General features: G+C 37.4%; 2 long non-coding RNA genes across 2 annotated transcripts; both read right to left on the bottom strand.

Moving 5' to 3' along the window:
• Window positions 1–1,857: 1,857 nt before the first annotated feature.
• On the bottom strand, window positions 1,858–2,407 carry LOC120443383. The gene is made up of 3 exons (XR_005615400.1): window positions 2,354–2,407; window positions 2,134–2,237; window positions 1,858–2,038 (listed from the first exon to the last, which is right to left on the bottom strand). It is a non-coding gene; the product is annotated as an uncharacterized LOC120443383 (long non-coding RNA).
• A 9,506-nt stretch (window positions 2,408–11,913) lies between these two features.
• LOC120443384 lies at window positions 11,914–13,644 on the bottom strand. The gene is made up of 3 exons (XR_005615401.1): window positions 13,616–13,644; window positions 12,649–12,677; window positions 11,914–12,219 (listed from the first exon to the last, which is right to left on the bottom strand). It is a non-coding gene; the product is annotated as an uncharacterized LOC120443384 (long non-coding RNA).
• Between the last annotated feature and the right edge of the window lie 6,212 nt (window positions 13,645–19,856).

The following is a 19,856-nucleotide window of genomic DNA, read 5'->3' as shown; positions in this document are numbered from 1 at the left end:
AAAGATTACAACAACAATACTGTGAATGCTTTTACAAGCATTCACACTAATAAAGATTAGAAGAACAATACTGTGAATGCTTTTACAAGCATTCACACTAATAAAGACTAGAAAGTGCATTTTCTGAAGAAACTGCAGTGTGAATGCTTGAATCTGAATGTATGCACTGAAATGAAATCATTACTGAATATTAAGCTAAAAATGTTGAATTAGCTGGAAAATACAGAATTTTTAACCTGAAAACAAAAGTGCAGAACTTTTGAAAGCTGGTTTTCACACAGAAGAAGTTGGAAAATAGCTGAACATGTTTAAAATATAAATTAGAAAAAGATGAGTAATGACAAAAGAAAATTTAGTCAGAAAACCTCTGAATGAATAACAAAAGTTCATATTCTTCTAATCACTTAAAGAGTGGAATTATGTATTATAAATCTCTAATTCATAAAAAAAAAAAAATAATATGTAAAACAAATTTGTTGAATTGAACTGAAAAGATGAACAAACATGCTGGAGAAAATACAAGCTTTAATATACAGCATAATGTTTTTCAGACATATACACATGTGTATATCATGTTTAATGGTATTACATACATCCATTTGTTTTGTATATCATAGAAAATAACATAAAAATCTTAAGTCATATTGTACAGCTTCTTTCTGAAAAGGACTTAAATTAATTCAACAAATTTTTTTTTTTTCGAAATAGAATAAAAATCATTTTAAAAAGAGACGTTTGCAATGTTTTAAGGTGTTAATAATCTGATCCTGTCATGTGTCTGTTCAACTTTAGTTTTGGCACAGACTCGATTCTTAAAGAACAAATTACCAAATAATAAACAAATAAAATTGAAATTAAAGTAGCTTTTTTTGTTAAACACTTCACAGGAGAATAAATAAAAATAACTAAATTAAATAACCAAATAAAAATAATAAGCAACATATGAAATACATGAAAATTCGACTTTTAAAACCACAATCCTGAACCTTTAAATTGTGTTTGTTTCTTAGAACATGGCTGAACAGCTGTTAATATTGGTCTACTGAATCTACTGATCTGTCTGTCACACATCTTTTTATTACTCATTCTTTTTATGTTTTATTGTAAACAGTGTCCACACAGTGGTAAAAGAGAACTGTATAGAGATTTTTGAGTGAACTCAAACGAAAGCCTAAGGTGGTGACACAGTTTAACACATACAAATAATCAAATGAACACATTAGTCCTTTTTGTGAACATGGATAAATAAGTATCATTAGTTTACAGCATTGTTCAGCCATGCCACTAAATGCTTTTTAACACTGTGTGTTTAAACCTGGGCTCAGACACGAAGTCCCAAATTTAGTTAGTCCCTGACTTTGAGTTGTGGTTATGACTAATTATTATACACAAGGCTTTATCTATCTGAACTCTAAGGACACAAATATGAAAAACCTATACTTACCAGCTGATACCCCACACTACACACTAGGTGTGCCATGTGACCTGAAACTTTGGTACAAACTCATCATAATTATTCTGTTAACACTGTTTCTTTAACACTGTTTGTGTTGCTGTTCAGCAGTTTAAAATGTTTTAGATTGGATTACATGGAACGAATTTGAGTTCTCTTTGGGGTTTTTGTGTGTGTTTTGTTCTTAGCAGATTCTTTCTTTACATACTGTTGAATTACAGTTACCACATTTCTGGTCATATGACATCCCGAGTGCCCACTTAAAAAAAATCCCCACAGTTAATTCAACATTAAAACAAAATAAAAATATGTTAAATAAATAAAGGTTTGCTCTGTGATGAAATATTAAATAAGCATACACTGTACAGAGCACTAACAATGAAAACAATCCTTTAGCCTGTCAGATCAGAGAGAGGCAGTCATTATGTCCATTTAAAACCTGTAATCAAAGAGCACAACATTTCTTTGAAACTATAAAGTCCCATATGATCCTCATCATGTCCAGTGACTTCAGAGTGGATCCTCCCTGTCATCCGGCCAGTGTTTGATGTGTGGCAAGCAGCACAGAAGCAGGATAGCTGAGGACTTTAAAAGAAGAGCAGAAACAGGAACATATGTAGTTGTAAATGTAAATATCAGTGATACTTGTCTTGTCAAAGGGAATAAAATAATGAAATTACACACTCATTTAGGGAGGATCTTGACACTGCACAGAGGAGGCACAGTCAGTCTGACAATGATGGTGATCTGCAGGGATGTTTTCCTGCAGCAACATTCCTGCCGACTGGCCATATGATCCAGAGTAGTTGGTTTGTAATGAACAGAAAGGTGTATATGTTAGGTAGTGTGCACTTAGAGCTGGTCCTAAGAAACAAACACATCCTGTAATAAACTGAATACCTTTAGTAGTGCTGCTGCAAATATAAAGCCCTTCTATCATGTGTGGTTTCAAAGAAGATGATGTTTTGGAGGCTCAGTCACAGAAACTGTGCAGTCTGTTCAGTCCTGAGTGTCTCAGCTCTGAAGGGGATGGATCACAGAGGGAAACACCTGAGTACAGATATTAAAATACACTCAAAATAACACTCCTAAGGTCAAGTGAAAACACAATTTAAACACTTTACAAAGAATTAATACATGTTTTCATGAAAATAATGTCATTAACCCTTTTTGTTGTGAGTAAATCTCACCGACTGCTTGTGGGACAAGCTAGAAGGAGGACTTATCACAGAATCTCTCCTGTGCTCCAGATGTGAAGTCTCATGCTCTGATCGACGTGCGGCGAAGATGGTGATGATGAAGCCTCTCTGATCTGTGGCATTACAGTTTCTGGCTGCTATGTGCTTCACACTGTTGGATTTTACATGTGAAGCTTGGAGAAGACACAGGAGGACTGTGTCTCTCTTAACAAAAAAAAAAAAAAAAAAAAAAAAGAAACCTAACAACCTCCCACCGTACCCCCCCACATTCAACTCCCACCTACCCACTCCACTCAACTCCCCAGCCTCACACCACCCAATGTCTATACAAATGTAGGGTATCAACTGGTAACAAAAAGCAAGTTTAACATATGTAGTACATATGTAACACTGCTGAAACATTTTGGCCAGAAATGTGCAGTTATCAGCCAGTGCATTTATCATCCCAGACCCAGACCCACCCTGATAAATGCACTGGCTGAAACATGATAAAAGCTCATAAAAATGTATGTTTCATTGAAAGATTTGTCCAAAAATATAATGATATACTTTTGAACAAGTTTAAAGATTATAACAAACTGAAATCAATAACATTTTTGTAAATATTATTTCAAAATAGAGGCACAGATAAACTGGCTTAACTGTCATTATTGCTGTAATTAGATTTTTTTTTTATTTATTTTTTTTTTTTTAAAAAGCAACCTTTAGTCTGTGTTGTTCTCTCAGAAACAATGAAGAAGCTGTTGAACATTTATTTGCTGTGTGGGCAATCCTCTGGTCCACCCTCCCCTCCCTCCCAGCCACAGTGAGACTGGGGCAGCCTGGCAGGATTTTGAAGCCTGGCTGCAGAGAGGATATGCCTACACTGTTTGTTTTAAACTACTATATTTGATTTTTCTGACATTCATAGATTTCTGATTTTTAGATTTTCTGTAATACATAAAATTGTCATCTTTTACTGATATCATTACTTAATTCATTTAATTGTATTTTATGTAGACAATTCAAACATTATATTGCAATGCAGGGCATTTTTTCTTAAGTCAACTTTTAAATATCGCTCTACTTTCTTAAGTCATTCAAAAATATAGAAATTACTTACTGTAGTCAAAGATCTAGATCATGAATCATCACAGGACAATACACAGTATACAGGGTCATGGTAACTATGGTAGGTCTTCATGACTCCAGAATGGAGACATCGCTCTGGCTGAGAAATGAAAATTAGGTCAAGCAGTGTGTTCTTCTCTGTGGTAGGGGCAGTGATGACCTGTGCGTATCCCTAGACTCAAACAGCTCCAGGATTGGTTTGTTTGCAATGGATAAAACATTCTCATTAAAATCACCACACACTATGATGGGACGACAGTCCATGATCTCTAATGAGTCTAATAGGCTTACCAGGTTTTTCAGGAATGGCCTCAGAGTGTAGTCTGGAGGTCTGTACACAACTGCAATCAGAGCACTGACTGGTGCTTCAACCTTTAAAGCCAGAAATTCAAGGTCAGTTACATTATGGATGTACTGTTTTTCATGCACTTGAATGTCACTCTTCACATAAACAGCAACTCCACCACCACTTCTGTTTGCCATCTGGGGAAAGTTTGTGTAGGACAGGTGTCTGTTGCGTTTGAACAAATTGTAATTTTCAAGTGGAGACTCTCTGCGACAAAAGAGCCCCGCAGGTGTGTTTCTGTTAGGCACAAAACATCTGCTAGACACAATTCATGGTGACTCTTGATGTCATTAATGTGAGCTGGCAGTCCCTCTGTATTATGATGAACAATGGTGAAAACCTCTGACCTGCTCAGTGTTTGTCTCACGTGTAGAAGAGGCATCATGTCATCAAGGTTGGCTTGTCTCATGTTCTCAAGCGCTGCAGTGATTTCTGGATTGGTGAATATTTTTTTCTCCTCCATATCAAGAAGATACAGTCCACTGAGAGCGTCACTCTACTGACAGCTACGTAGGCCATGCCGGGCTCAAAAATGCTCTTAAGAGAGACAACAGCTGATGTGGTTGTCATACCCTGTACCTTATGTATTGTACATGCAAAGGCCAGCTTCACTGGGAACTGTCTTCGTACCACTCCTTTCTGCTTCAGATTCTCCTCTGCTCTCTCAATGTACACCATGTTGTCTGCTGGTGTGCGGTTATTCTTTCAGATGTCTCATTATCCATTTTAAGTCCAAGCTTGATGATGTGTTGGTCATTTTCAGAGTAAACTACTCTAAGTAGTTTTCCAAAAGCTCCATTAACCAAACCATTTTGTATGTCAATGTTTCTGGTGAGCATGACACGAGCTCCTTCTGCAACTTTCAGTGTGTCTGGTAACTCGTTTTACCTCCTTTGAATGGTCTGTCTTGAAGTGCCATTCTGCCAGTTCTAGGATCCTTTCTATAATCATCTGCATGGATGTCAATGATATGAGTATGGAGCAGACCCAGTGTTGCAGAGTTGTGTGCATCCACTTCTTTGTTAGTTGCAAAATGTGCAACGCATCAGTCGGACAACGGGCTGGTTCAGTTATGGCCTGTGACAACAAATTTCTATCTGCTTCATAAAGCACATCCAACTTTCCTTTCACACGGATTCTGTTCAGCATCTCAGCAAAGACAACATCATCTTTCTGACGCATAATCTCAGTCAGAGTGATCATCTGAAAATGCTCCCGCCACAGGTCGATCTCGGACGGGTCGTGCACACAGAGAGGTTTTGACTGTCGCACTGGGGTAGCTGATAGAAGTCTCCAACAGCAATGACTGACATGCCTCCAAAGGGTCTCCGAGTCCCTTTGATCTGTTTGAGTCTTGCATCTACATATGCAAAGAGATGTCTTGACACCATAGACACTTCGTCAATGACGATTATTTCAGCATTCAAAAGTTCTGATCTGACTTCATCCAGCTGATTGCCAAGTCCCTGAATGGGAGGTTTTAAGCTTCTAGGGAGCTTGAGTAGAGAATGCAGTGTTGTTCCAGAAATGTTAAATGCTGCAGTCCCAGTGAAAGCAGTTAACAGGACAGTGGGTTTTGATATGTCAACGTCGTCTGCATATCTGGGCACTTTGCTCAGTATCTTAGATGCTTCTGAGTAGATGCATTTGATAAGATGTGATTTTCCTGTTCCAGCACCACCATTAATATAAAAGAAAAACTGCTCCGGATTTAGAGCACAGACTCTTTTAATGCACCAGTCTCTAACTGCATAAAATATGCAGGCTTGCTTCTTATTTAGATTCTGAAACATCTGACGTAACAAAGTGGGATCAATAGCAGGGGGTTCCCTGATGGCTCTGACTTCTGTTGAAGCATCAGCCTGACGGCTGTAGTCGGGCACATCTTCCTGTTCATTTTCATTGTCTCGCTCTCTTTCTTGTTCAACAAGTGGCAACCTTACGAGATCTGATTCAGGTGCCAGATTACACCATTCGTCAGTCACACCTCTGTTCTGCTCATATTCCTCAACAGCGGTCTCGATCTCCTCACTGTTTTTCTCATATTTTCTCTGTTTCTTTTGACAATGTGTTGCACGTACTCAAGACGGTCAGTACCTGGTAGCTGTACACAGCCAGCACCATAGAAAGCCTGATAGGTTGGCAAAGATGGTGTTTTCAGTTCGTTGTCTGAACGATGAGGAAGGTACAGTTTAAGCAGTCTTCCATAATATTGCTCTGGATGTTTTTCTTGTGAGCAGCGGTGAAATCTGATGATAGCAGGCTTATCGTTTTTGCGCCTTTGCACAAATCCCATCTCATTGAGAAGGGCAAAACATCTTTACCTTTTGTCTGTTGGCCATAGACAATCCTGCAAGTAGCAGCAAAGTCTGCCATGCACATCTCCTCATACTCTGGTGTTTCAGGTCTGGCTTTATATTTGTCATTCAAAGATGTCATCCAAACATTGGAAGACTCAGGTGTTGTGTTGTCCAGAACTGACAGGGGACGACTCATTTTCACTGGATTATCATCAGTTGGTATGAATATTACAGCACGTGAACATTGCTTCATGTGAAGACCACATGCACGAGCAACACACTCCTGTGCACTGATCTCTCGCTTCTTTGAATATGCCTGCATGACGGCTCTCATTTCATCGCACTCATTTACACTGTCTTTATGGGAGTTCTCAATGACAGTTTTCAGGTACTCAGATAGCCCACCCTCTTTTTTGATATATATTTCATTAAATAATTTGCAGCGCCAAAAGCATCTAGAACAAAGCTTATGTCGATATTACTGTTCCAGGCTTCAAGCAGATGTGGATTATAGCTGTTTATCCAAGAGTCTTTTGGATCACGCTTTAGTATGATCGTACTCCTTGTGTTCATTTTATTCAGGTATCTCTCATATTCTGCATGTGTCAACTTGCATCTTGCCAAGAGCTGCTCTAAACTCATGGAAGCAGTTTCAGGTTCATTCAGCAGCTGGTTCAGTGGTCTGAGCTTGTTCTTTGCTGTTTCTACCTCCAGTTCATCATCCTCACTGGGTCTTGTGATCATTGTCTCATTGCAGGGTGGTTTGGGAAAACCAAAACGGCACCCAGAGTTTAAACTCCTAAAGCACGTCTTTGTGTGGTTCTTACTGTGTTTTGCACTTCTGTAACTTTCTTGTACAGTTCAGGTTGTTTATGTGGATCAGGCAGCTGAGCTGTGATGTATTTGTTTATAAAATCAACAACAGTTTGATCATCATCATCCTCAAACACAGGAGCACCTTCTACCCACAGGAGGCAGTGTATGTGTGGGCTTCCTCTGTGCTGAAACTCCACTCTGTAAAAGTAGTCAATGACTTTGCCAAGTGGCTCTGCAGGAGATAAGAGTAAATCTCTGAATAATGCTTCAACTCTCTTGTCAAACATGCGCATTGTTGTGACAGGATTGCTTCTCAGGATGTCACATTTTGCTGACCAGTCGAGTCCTTCAAAATTCACTTGTTCACCTTGCTGCCTTGTTATTGCTTCAATCACTTCAGGCCAGCGCATTTCAGCAGCTGAGAATGTGCAAAAGAACGTGGGAGTTCCCAACTGTCTGATCATGGCAAAAAGATCTCTTGTTGTTTTCTCCCAATAGGCTGGGGTTCCTCTCAGAGGCTGCATGAATCTCACTGCATCTTTATTTCGCACCAGTTTCTCCACCTCATGTTTATCTTGTAACATGCCTGAGGTTATTTTTCTCCCATCTCTGGTCAAAGGCTTTGCCTTCCTTAACTGGATTGTCATGCTGGAAGTAGCCAAATGTATTTCAGTCACAAACTGTGCAAAGAACAAATAGTTTGTGTCTTTGGCAAAACGGTCATCAGTGCAGAAAAGTCTTGATTTGAAATACCCACTGGGGGATACTTTGATCAGCCTTCTTTCATCAAGTGTGTTTTGGCCTGTAGGAAACTGCACAGGGAAGGCCATGGCCTCCAGTTTAGGTGTTTTGAAAAAACTTATTGGATTGTTTCTCTCTGCAGGAGCAACAGAGTAGATTCCTTCACTGAAACATAATATCTCCTCGGCCACATCAGGGGGCTGCAAACAGGACTCGAGTGCAAAACCACCATTAGTCAGTCCATCTGCTTGCTCTGAATCATCTGACATCTGTTCACGTGGTTGTTCACCATCACAGGGTAACATGTCGATATTCTGTTCATTTTTATTTTGTGCTTCACTCAGTGCATTTTTCTCACAGCTGTCAATTTCCATTAAATCAGCCTCGTCATAATCGTCCTCATTCATGTTTTCATCATCATCATCCTCCTCATCTTCATCAGGAAGTGTTGGATCACACAGCTCAGCATCATCTCTGATGCTCACATCCTTATACTGTGGATGAATCTGCTTGAGTTTATGCAGTGCTTGCACAAGTTTAGACCAGCTTACAGTCTGAAACAGCTGATGACCTTTATAAGACAAGCGTCTCTTCAGTTTTAACTCTAATCACCTGAGAATTAATTCTCAATCGAGGCAATGCTTCAACAGTTTCCTGTACCTCTGATGGGACACAGACCACATTTCCTCTAATTGCTCTCTGTCTGCCTTTGGGAAGAGGAATAATCTTGGCAAATGGTATGCACTTGGCTATGAGATGTCTCTCCAGTATGTTGAGATCAGACAATTCAGATGGAATATCAGCAAGATCCAGTTTATTGGCAACAGCAAGTGCTGGCATGGATCCATTTTTAAGATGATTGTGGCAGGTGTGACAAATCCACTCTCTCTTTCTCTCATCAGGCACATTGCACTGCTCATTTCTGCAGTTTTCATCACAAACATGAACAAACTTTCCTGTCAAACATGTTGCAACCACATGTGGGTTTTTGACATAATTTGACCTTCTGCAGGGTCGCACTTGGTTTGGAAATGAAGCCTTGAAACATACAGTACATGGGTATGATGGTCCAACTTTGATTTGTGATTTGAACACAGATATGGCCTCGTTGATCACACTGTTGTCACTCTCTTGGGTTTGTCTGTTCACCCATCTGTATTTCCTTTTTATTTTCATGGCACATCTCATGTTGTGCATAATCCTGAATGCAAGATTACTTTGATACCTGTCTCGCATTAGTTGTTTCATCAGTTGTCTGTGTCTCTCTCTGAATTCTTGTTTTTCGATACCTTTGAGTGATCGAGCTTTCTCTCTCTGAAATCAGTATTCTCACAGTAACGTCTTTTAATATATTGTTTTTTTTGTTTCTGTCTAACTTTAGCATTCTCACAGTAACGTCTTTTAACATACTGTTGTTGTTTTTGTCTGAATTCTGCATTCTCACAGTAACGACTTTTAACATACTGTTGTTGTTTCAGTCTGAATTCTGCATTCTCACAGTAACGTCTTTTAACATACTGTTGTTGTTTTGTCTGAATTCTGCATTCTCACAGTAACGTCTTTTAACATACTGTTGTTGTTTCTGTCTGAATTCTGCATTCTCACAGTAACGTCTTTTAACATACTGTTGTTGTTTTTGTCTGAATTCTCCATTCTCACAGTAACGTCTTTTAACATACTGTTGTTGTTTCTGTCTAACTTCAGGATTGTTTTTATATGCCTCGCTTGTGCAAGATTTTTTCTTTTCTTTGTAATCTTTATTTGAAGCGTACTTTTGTCGTTCTTTCCTTTTTGGTTTTCTTTTCTCTGATTTCTGGGTTTCTCTGATGCCATTAATCTTCTTTTCATTTTGTGCCTTTGTTGTTTATTAACTTTTTTCAGTTTTTAAAACTATATCAGAAAGATCACAGGCAGCAACATTTTTATTGCAGCATTTGATTGACATGAAAAAGCATCATTTGATGGAAAGAAATTTAATTCACTGCATAGTTCTTCAGTGGGTATATTAGGAGGTTCATTCTGATCTTCATATGATGTGAATTGAGTCATGTGGACTTCTTTTTGTTTCACCAGTGGCGTGCAAATGGACATTTGACAAAAGATGTTCTCAGTCAGATCAGTGGTTGTGTTTCTCCTTGAGTAGAGGGGTTTGCTTCATCAACAGTTGTATCAGAGTGAGTAGGTGCCACAGCAGTGGCAGCTGTTGGTCTGCAGACTGTGTCTGTGATGGTATCACTCAGGTTGACTGTGCTCATACTGTAGAACTGCACAGGCTTCAGCTCATAGTTACAAGAAGGGTGATATCTCCATCCCTTCATAAGAATCCTGGAGCCTCTTAATCATGTCACTGAGGAGTGTAAATTTCAGCATCACAGCTGTACCACGATCACGTGACTGTAGTGGTAGAGGAAGACCACTGGCTGTTCTGGAGTGTGGATCAAAGAAACCATATTTGCCTGATGTGGATCTGAACACTGCGATACACAATCCACTCATAATCAGTAAGGCATACTGCACATCTGACAACAGGCAGCTCAGTCCTGCTTCTAAGCTGAGAAAGGTATCTACTGCTTCCTCTGGAGGTTCTTAAAAATGTCCCATACCGGGAAGGCTGTGTCATGTCGACATGATACATAGACCTGCGAGCATCAACTTTGTCTGGCAGCTCATCGGTTGCCAAATGAATACTCTTGGGGAATCTTTTCTTGGCCTCTTTGTACATCACATCACCTTTATCCAAGACCAGATTAAGGTCAGCTGTAGTTATGTTTTCATTCTCATGAAGGAAAGCAAGAAATGTGATTGAGTTACATGTGCACTGACTGTTTCTGGAGTCTCCATATTTAGGATGTGCCTGGCTGTGAGATGCACAGACATGTGTTACAGAGGGCTGGTTTTCAAGGTTCACTCTTTCTGCATGAGATGGTCCTGCCACATCACTGTGATGGCCTCTTTTCAACAAATCAGCATAACCCACCTGTGGGGCACTTGACACCTCAGGTTGGTCTCTCACGGTTTACCCGATGTTCATTAAATTCATGCTGCAATCCAGTCTTTACAGCATCAGCATAGGATACCTGTTGTACATGTGCAGGAACATGTTGACCTGTCTGTTTGACACCATCAGCATTGGTCTTTGCAGACACACTGTCTTCTGCAGAGCCCTTAGGAAAATCACACTCAGCTTGTTCACATGTTGGTACACTGTGAAACTCATGGAACTTCTTCCAGCGTTGTTTTGCAGCTTGTGACTTTTTCTGCTTCCTTGGCATTTTTACACACCTGCAAGTTTTCTTAGTCTTTAGAAAATATATTCAAAAAATAAGAGTGGCACACACCAGGAGATGTTGTCTTTGTCTTTATATTTCAGTTTTTATTTCTCAGAAACAGATGTCTTTGTTTGTTTGAGTTTTTTTGTCAGTCGAGAGAATAATATGTACTCTCTTTATAGGCTTGGCACAACTTAGCAGCAAGTCCAGAATGAAAAACAGGTAGAGAGAAAATTTAGAAGAGAGAATAGACAGAGCAGGAGAGACACGGCTGGGAAATCACAATCAGACCGTGAATTAGAGTTTTCTTTATTTGTTCAGTTTGTTCTCAGGTAGAGGCAATATGCACTCTTTATTGCTTTAATGGCTTGGCATTTTTCAGCAGCAAGCCAAGAGTGAAAAACAGGTAGAGAGAAAATTTAGCAGAGAGAACAGGCAGAGCAGGAGAGACACGGCTTGGAAATCAAACCGCAGAGTTTTCTTTGTTCAGTTTGTTCAAAGGTTGAGGCAAAATATGCACTCTTTATTGCTTTATTGGCTTGTGCATTTCTCAGCAGCAAGCCAAAGAGTGAAAAACAGGTAGAGAGAAAATTTAGCAGAGAGAACAGAGAGAGCAGGAAAGACACGGTTTTGAAATCAAACCGTAGAGTTTTCTTTGTTTGTTCAGTTTGTTCAAAGGTTGAGGCAAAATATGCACTCTTTATTGCTTTATTGGCTTGTGCATTTCTCAGCAGCAAGCCAAAGAGTGAAAAACAGGTAGAGAGAAAATTTAGCAGAGAGAACAGACAGAGCAGGAGAGACACGGTTTTGAAATCAAACCGCAATAAGATTCTTGGTTTGGCAAAATTTCTCACAAACCACAGGGTGAAATACAGATGGAAAGAAGGCAGAGACAACAGGTGGAGCAGGACAGAGGATAGAGGGGTTGGGGGTTGGGATGTGAGAGAGAAGACTGGAGATCTGGTCCTTGTTCTTCTTCTGCACACTGTGAACAAAAACAAGAAAAAAAAAAAATTTCATTAAAATGATATCACATGGTAATTGTATAAACTAATTGTGACTACTGAAAAGGACAAAACAAATATTCAAGCTAAACTGTTGTTGGCTGCCATGTGCAAAAAGTTGCATAATTGGGCACTTTTAAAAGAATAAATATTTAATTAAATTCAGCAATAATATTTTAAAATATAAATATGATTGATTGAATCATTAACTAATCACATGTAATGTGACTACAAAAATGTATGAAAAAAATATTTTAGCCCAATTGTTAAGCTGAACTTATGTGTATTTATTATAAAAATGTGTTTAAAAGGTCTAGCACAAAGTTTGAACCCATCACTTTACAGCTTATATTAGTCAGATTATTTTTTTTTATTTTGGTCTACTTCTCTTACAGTATGTGCACACCTACCAGGCAAAGCACAGATGTCAGTCAAGTTCCTGAAAGTGTAAGAAGAGAAATAATATGTTAGTTGTCTGTACAGTGTTATCAGACTAACAGAAATACAAAACCCACATGACATGATACACTGAACTTATAGTCAGCAGGGTAATTATAGAGTAATATAGCACCCAGCTGATACAGCAGCCATTTTATAATTCAAACTAATTAACTGAAGTATTTGATTTAAGTAACTTATGTAAGGCTACTGTTAGACTGTTACTAGTCGTTAGCATTGCTGCTAGCGCTAGCATTCCTGCTAGCATTAGCACTTCAGTTAGTGTTAGCACTGCTGCTAGCACTAACAGTCTTACTGTTAAAACTGAGCCACAATGGCAATAATAAAAATCATTTGTTACTTTTGTCTCACTGACCGCCAATAAATATCACAGGAATATCACATAATATTTTTTGTCAGTTAACAACTGCTAAGGCTAGTGTTAGCATTATAGGTAGCGTTAGCATTGATGCTAGCATTAGCATTGATGCTAGCGTTAGCATTAAAGCTAGCGTTAGCATTGAAGATAGCGTTAGCACTGCTACTAACAGCAAAAGTCATAAAGCGCTCTTAGTGTTATAACTGAGCCACAATGGCAATAATAAAGCTCATTTGTTACTTTTGTCTCACTGACCCCCAATCAATATCACAGGAATATCACAGGAATATTCTTTTGTCAGTTAACAACTGCTAAGGCTAGTGTTAGCACTAGCGTTAGCTAGCATTAGTTAGCTAGCATTAGTATAGCGTTAGCACTGCTGCTAACAGCAAAAGTCATCAAACCTATATAAATGATATAGAAGGTTATTCTTTTTTTGCTTTCTTTATTCTTTGAACTGTTTGAACTTTAAAAGACTTGATATGTGAGTTTAAATGTCAAACATGTATTTTTACCATCATAAAAATAAAACAGTGCTATACTGAGTGTATTGTACTTACCACAGCAGAGAGCAAAGCGGAATGACGACAGTTGGTGCAGTGATGGGTTAAAGACCGATGAGGCGTTCAGGTGGTGCTTGGAAATTTGAGCATCAGTTTGAACAGCAATAATGAGTATATACATTTCTCTGTCATAGTCTCTGTATGTGAGAGACAGAGAGATAGAAAAACATACAAGACTCATCAGCATACAAATTGGTACTTTTTCTCTTTATGTCAATGAGTGCTTATACTCAGGAAAAAGAGGGCAACTGGCATTATATGAGCAAATAAAAAGTATGTCATCTTGAACTGTTTTATGGGTTTTATTTTAAGACTACTTTGTGTGTATTAGTGGGGAGATAAACTATACAGACTAAAAACAGAGACATTAAATGAGATTAGATTATTTAAAATGTGGGAAAATCAACTACAGACAGGTAGATGAGCTTTAACATCAGTCAGTCAGAAAAGATTATTTTAAAGTCATCAACTGACTCCAACTGCCCAGATCTGAAAAACCTCTGTGGAGAAGACAAGTCCACCAATACACAATCAACTTGAATTTAACAGGGCAATGAGAATGCTCTATTCAGTTGGCCTATACTAACTACTGACACACTGTTAATCTGTGGCAAAACCCTGTCAAAACCTGTCTTATTGTACCTATTGAAAAGTTAATCTTACTACAACTGCTTAGATGCAGCAGACATTTTTAGGTTTAACCTTGGCAGAGTGAGAGAGAGATCGTTAAGCAGGCAGGTGTGAGCCTGGTTGCTATAGTGACTGCACCCAATGGCTCAGTACACACACACAGACATGCACCTCACTTTTGCTGCTTAAAATGAACAGAAAAGTCAGGCGAAACAAATCCTTCCCAAATGAAAAGTACATGTCGTATTGACAAAATTCTTTCACCGTGAGTGCAGCAATGTCTAGTCTACTGAATTCTGAGTTTTCATGCCTGTGGAGTTTATTATATGGACGTGGTGACAGTGGAAAGACACCATGCTCTTCTGATTTTCAAACGAACCTTCTGAGCCATTTTAACATTAGAGTCTATGGAAGAGTTGGAGGAGTAGGCTGTGCATTGGTGACATTTATGAAAGAACCATAACACCTAGTACAATAGTAAACACATTGGATGAAAGAGGACAGCGATGGCTACGTTTTGAGGGTAAAATCATACCTGTAGAGCAAACGCTACGGACACAGCAGCAGTTTTAAAAAAGATTTTAAGATTAATTTTTTGCTCCTCTCACTCTAGCAGTTGAGCTGTCTCACTCTAGCCCCAACATTCCGTCCCATACACACCCATTATAAACTCTGAAACGGCTGAAAAACATCATGAAACTTAAACTGGAACTGAAGAAAAAGTATAATAGATATTGAAAAGATAAATACAAGTTGAATAGTTGAATGTCTTGTCTTCGTTTTAAAGTTTGAATGGTGGCTCTATGTCAACGTATGTGGAAGTAGATACAGTTTAAAAATTGAGTAAGTTGAATGAGGATTTGAAGGGTCTCCCATTGAAATACATGGGAAATTTTTGTTGAAAAAAGTTGAATAATTAAAAATATAAATGTTAAAAATGAGAAAAATAGAAGCAGTCATGTCCAAAAGAAGAGGAATCTAACGGTGTTTGAATGGTTTTTCTAAGTTGAACGGTTTTTGAAGGAGATAGACTATAAAAAACGAATAATAAAGATTAGAAGAACAATAATAAAATATAATAATAACTAGAAAGTGCATTTTCTGAAGAAACTGCAGTGTGAATGCTTGAATCTGAATGTATGCACTGAAATGAATTAATTGCTGAATTTTAAGTTAAAAATGTTGAATGAGATGAAAATACAGAAATTTGCACCTGAAATCAAAAGTGCCGAACTGCTAAAAGCTGACAATCACACAGAAGAAGTTGGAAAAGAGCTGAAAATTTTTAAAATGTAAATTAGAAAAAGATGAGTAATGACAAAAGAACATTTAGAGTCAGAAAACATCTGAATGAATATTAAAAGTTCATATTCTTTGAATCACTGAATGACTAAAATGTGATCCCTCCACTTGGATCGACACAGTTTAAAAAGTTTAAATGTCTGAGCTTTGAAAGACATGCTGTTGGAAAGAGAACAACGATGGCTTCGTTTTGAGGGTAAAATGATGGCTGTAGAGCAAACACTGTGGACACAGCAGCAGTTGAAAGAGAAGTGTTTAAGATGAATCTTGGCACAGTGAGAGACAGAGCTCGTTAGGCAGGCAGGTGTGAGCCTGGTTGCTATAGTAACTCCACCCAATGGCTCAGTACACACGCACACAGACATGCACCTCACTTTTGCTGCTTAAAATGAACAGAAAAGTCAGGCCGAAACAAATCGCTCCCAAATGAAAAGTACAGTCCTATTGACAAAATTCTTTCACCGTGAGCGGCAGCAATGTCCAGTCTACCTAATTCTCAGTTTTCATGCCTGTGGAGTTTATTATATGGACGTGGTGACAGTGTAAAACACCATGCTCTTCTGATTTTCAAACGAACCTTCTGAGCCATTTTAACATTAGAGTCTATGGAGGAGTTGGAGGGAGGAGGCTGTGCATTGGTGACATTTATGAAAGAACCATAACACCTAGTACAATAGTAAACACATTGGATGAAAGAGGACAGCGATGGCTACGTTTTGAGGGTAAAATCATACCTGTAGACCAAACACCGTGGACACAGCAGCAGTTTTAAAAATATTTTAAGATTAATTTTTTTTTGCTCCTCTCACTCTAGCAGTTCAGCTGTCTCACTCTAGCCCCAACATTCCGTCCCATACACACCCATTATAAACTCTGAAACGGCTGAAAAAACATCATGAAACTTAAACTGGAACTGAAGAAAAAGTATAATAGATATTGAAAAGATAAATACAAGTTGAATAGTTGAATGTCTTGTCTTCGTTTTAAAGTTTGAATGGTGGCTCTATGTCAATGTATGTTGAAGTAGATACAGTTAAAAATGAGTGAGTTGAATGAGGATTTGAAGGGTCTCCCCATTGAAATACATGGGAATTTTTGTTGAAAAAAGTTGAATAAATTTTAAAAATATAAATGTTATAAATTAGAAAAATAGAAGCAGTCATGTCCAAAAGAAGAGGAATCTAACGGTGTTTGAATGGTTTTTCTAAGTTGAACGGTTTTGAAGGAGATAGATGCACAAAAACGCACGGAATATGATATAATAATAATAATAATAATAATAAAGATTACAACAACAATAATAAAGCATTCACATAATAACTAGAAAGTGCATTTTCTGAAGAAACTGCAGTGTGAATGCTTGAATCTGAATGTATGCACTGAAATGAATTAATTGCTGAATTTTAAGCCAAAAATGTTGAATGAGCTGGAAAATACAGAGTTTTTAACCTGAAAACAAAAGTGCAGAACTTTTGAAACCTGATGTTCACACAGAAGAAGTTGGAAAATAGCTGAAAATGTTTTAAATGTAAATTAGAAAAACCTAAGTAATGAGAAAAGAAAATTTAGAGTCAGAAAACATCTGAATGAATATTAAAAGTTCATATTCTTTGAATCACTGAATGACTAGAATGTGATCCCTCCACTTGGATCCACACAGTTTTAAAAGTTTAAATCTCTGAGCTTTGAAAGACACTGTGTTGTAAAGAGAACAACGATGGCTTCGTTTTGAGGGTAAAATGATGGCTGTAGACCAAACACTGTGGACACAGCAGCAGTTGAAAGAGAAGTGTTTAAGATGAATCTTGGCACAGTGAGAGACAGAGCTCGTTAGGCAGGCAGGTGTGAGCCTGGTTGCTATAGTGACTGCACCCAATGGCTCCATACACACGCACAGACATGCACCTCACTTTTGCTGCTTAAAATGAACAGAAAAGTCAGGTCGAAACAAATCGCTTCCCAAATGAAAAGTACAGGTCCTATTGACGAAATTCTTTCACCGTGAGCGGCAGCAATGTCCAGTCTACCTAATTCTCAGTTTTCATGCCTGTGGAGTTTATTATATGGACGTGGTGACAGTGGAAAGACACCATGCTCTTCTGATTTTCAAACGAACCTTCTGAGCCATTTTAACATTAGAGTCTATGGAGGAGTTGGAGGAGGAGGCTGTGCATTGGTGACATTTATGAAAGAACCATAACACCTAGGACAATAGTAAACACATTGGATGAAAGAGGACAGCGATGGCTACGTTTTGAGGGTAAAATCATACCTGTAGAGCAAACGCTGTGGACACAGCAGCAGTTTTAAAAAGATTTTAAGATTAATTTTTTTGCTCCTCTCACTCTAGCAGTTGAGCTGTCTCACTCTAGCCCCAACATTCCGTCCCATACACACCCATTATAAACTCTGAAACGGGTGAAAAACATCATGAAACTTAAACTGGAACTGAAGAAAAAGTATAATAGATATTGAAAAGATAAATACAAGTTGAATAGTTGAATGTCTTGTCTTCGTTTTAAAGTTTGAATGGTGGCTCTATGTCAACGTATGTTGAAGTAGATACAGTTTAAAAAGGAGTAAGTTGAAGGAGAATTTGAAGGGTCTCCCCATTGAAATACATGGGAAATTTTTGTTGAAAAAGTTGAATAAAATTTTAAAAATATAAATGTTAAAATGAGAAAAATAGAAGCAGTCATGTCCAAAAGAAGAGGAATCTAACAGTGTTTGAATGGTTTTTCTAAGTTGAACGGTTTTGAAGGAGATAGAGTACAAAAAAAACGACGGATATATAATAAAATAGAATAAAGATTAGAAGAACAATACTGTGAATGCTTTTACAAGCATTCACACTAATAATAACTAGAAAGTGCATTTTCTGAAGAAACTGCAGTGTGAATGCTTGAATCTGAATGTATGCACTGAAATGAATTAATTGCTGAATATTAAGCTAAAAATGTTGAATTAGCTGGAAAATACAGAATCTTTAACCTGAAAACAAATGTGCAGAACTTTTGAAAGCTGATTTTCACACAGAAGAAGTTGGAAAATAGCTGAACATGTTTAAAATATAAATTAGAAAAAGATGAGTAATGACAAAAGAAAATTTAGTCAGAAAACCTCTGAATGAATAACAAAAGTTCATATTCTTCTAATCACTTAAAGAGTGGAATTATGTATTATAAATCTCTAATTCATAAAAAAAATAATAAAAATAAATGTAAAAACAAATTTGTTGAATTGAACTGAAAAGATGAACAAACATTCTGGAGAAAACACAAGCTTTAATATACAGCATAATGTTTTTCAGACATATACACATGTGTATATCATGTTTAATGGTATTACGTACATCAATTTGTTTTGTATGTCATAGAAAATAACATAAAAATCTTAAGTCATATTGTACAGCTTCTTTCTGAAAAGGACTTAAATTAATTCAACAAATGTTTTTTTCGAAATAGAATAAAAATCATTTTAAAAGAGACGTTTGCAATGTTTTAAGGTGTTAATAATCTGATCCTGTCATGTGTCTGTTCAACTTTAGTTTTTGGCACAGACTCGATTCTTAAAGAACAAATTACCAAATAATAAACAAATAAAATTGAAATTAAAGTAGCTATTTTTGTTAAACACTTCACAGGAGAATAAATAAAAATAACTAAATTAAATAACCAAATAAAAATAATAAGCAACATATGAAATACATGAAAATTCAACTTTTAAAACCACAATCCTGAACCTTTTAAATTGTGTTGGTTTCTTAGAACATGGCTGAACAGCTGTTTCTATTGGTCTACTTAATCTACTGATCTGTCTACACATCTTTTATTACTCATTCTTTTTATGTTTTATTGTAAACAGTGTCCACACAGTGGTAAAAGAGAACTGTATAGAGATTTTTGAGTAAACTCAAATGAAAGCCTAAGGTGGTAACACAGTTTAACACATAAAATAATCAAATAAACACATTAGTCCTTTTTGTGAACATGGATAAATAAGTATCATTAGTTTACAGCATTGTTCAGCCATGCCACTAAATGCTTTTAACACAGTGTTTTAACCTGGGCTCAGACACAAAGTCACAGATTTAGTTAGTCCCTGACTTTGAGTTGTGGTTATGACTAATTATTATACACAAGGCTTTATCTATCTGAACTCTAAGGACACAAATATGAAAAAACCTATACTTACCAGCTGATACCCCGCACTACACACTAGGTGTGCCATGTGACCTGAAACTTTGGTACAAACTCATCATAATTATTCTGTTAACACTGTTTCTTTAACACTGTTTGTGTTGCTG

This window comes from Oreochromis aureus, linkage group 13 (genome assembly GCF_013358895.1).
Source record: "Oreochromis aureus strain Israel breed Guangdong linkage group 13, ZZ_aureus, whole genome shotgun sequence".
Lineage (NCBI taxonomy): Eukaryota > Metazoa > Chordata > Actinopteri > Cichliformes > Cichlidae > Oreochromis > Oreochromis aureus.
The sequence above is the reverse complement of the archived record's forward strand: the minus strand, read 5'-3'. Positions and strand labels throughout refer to the sequence as shown.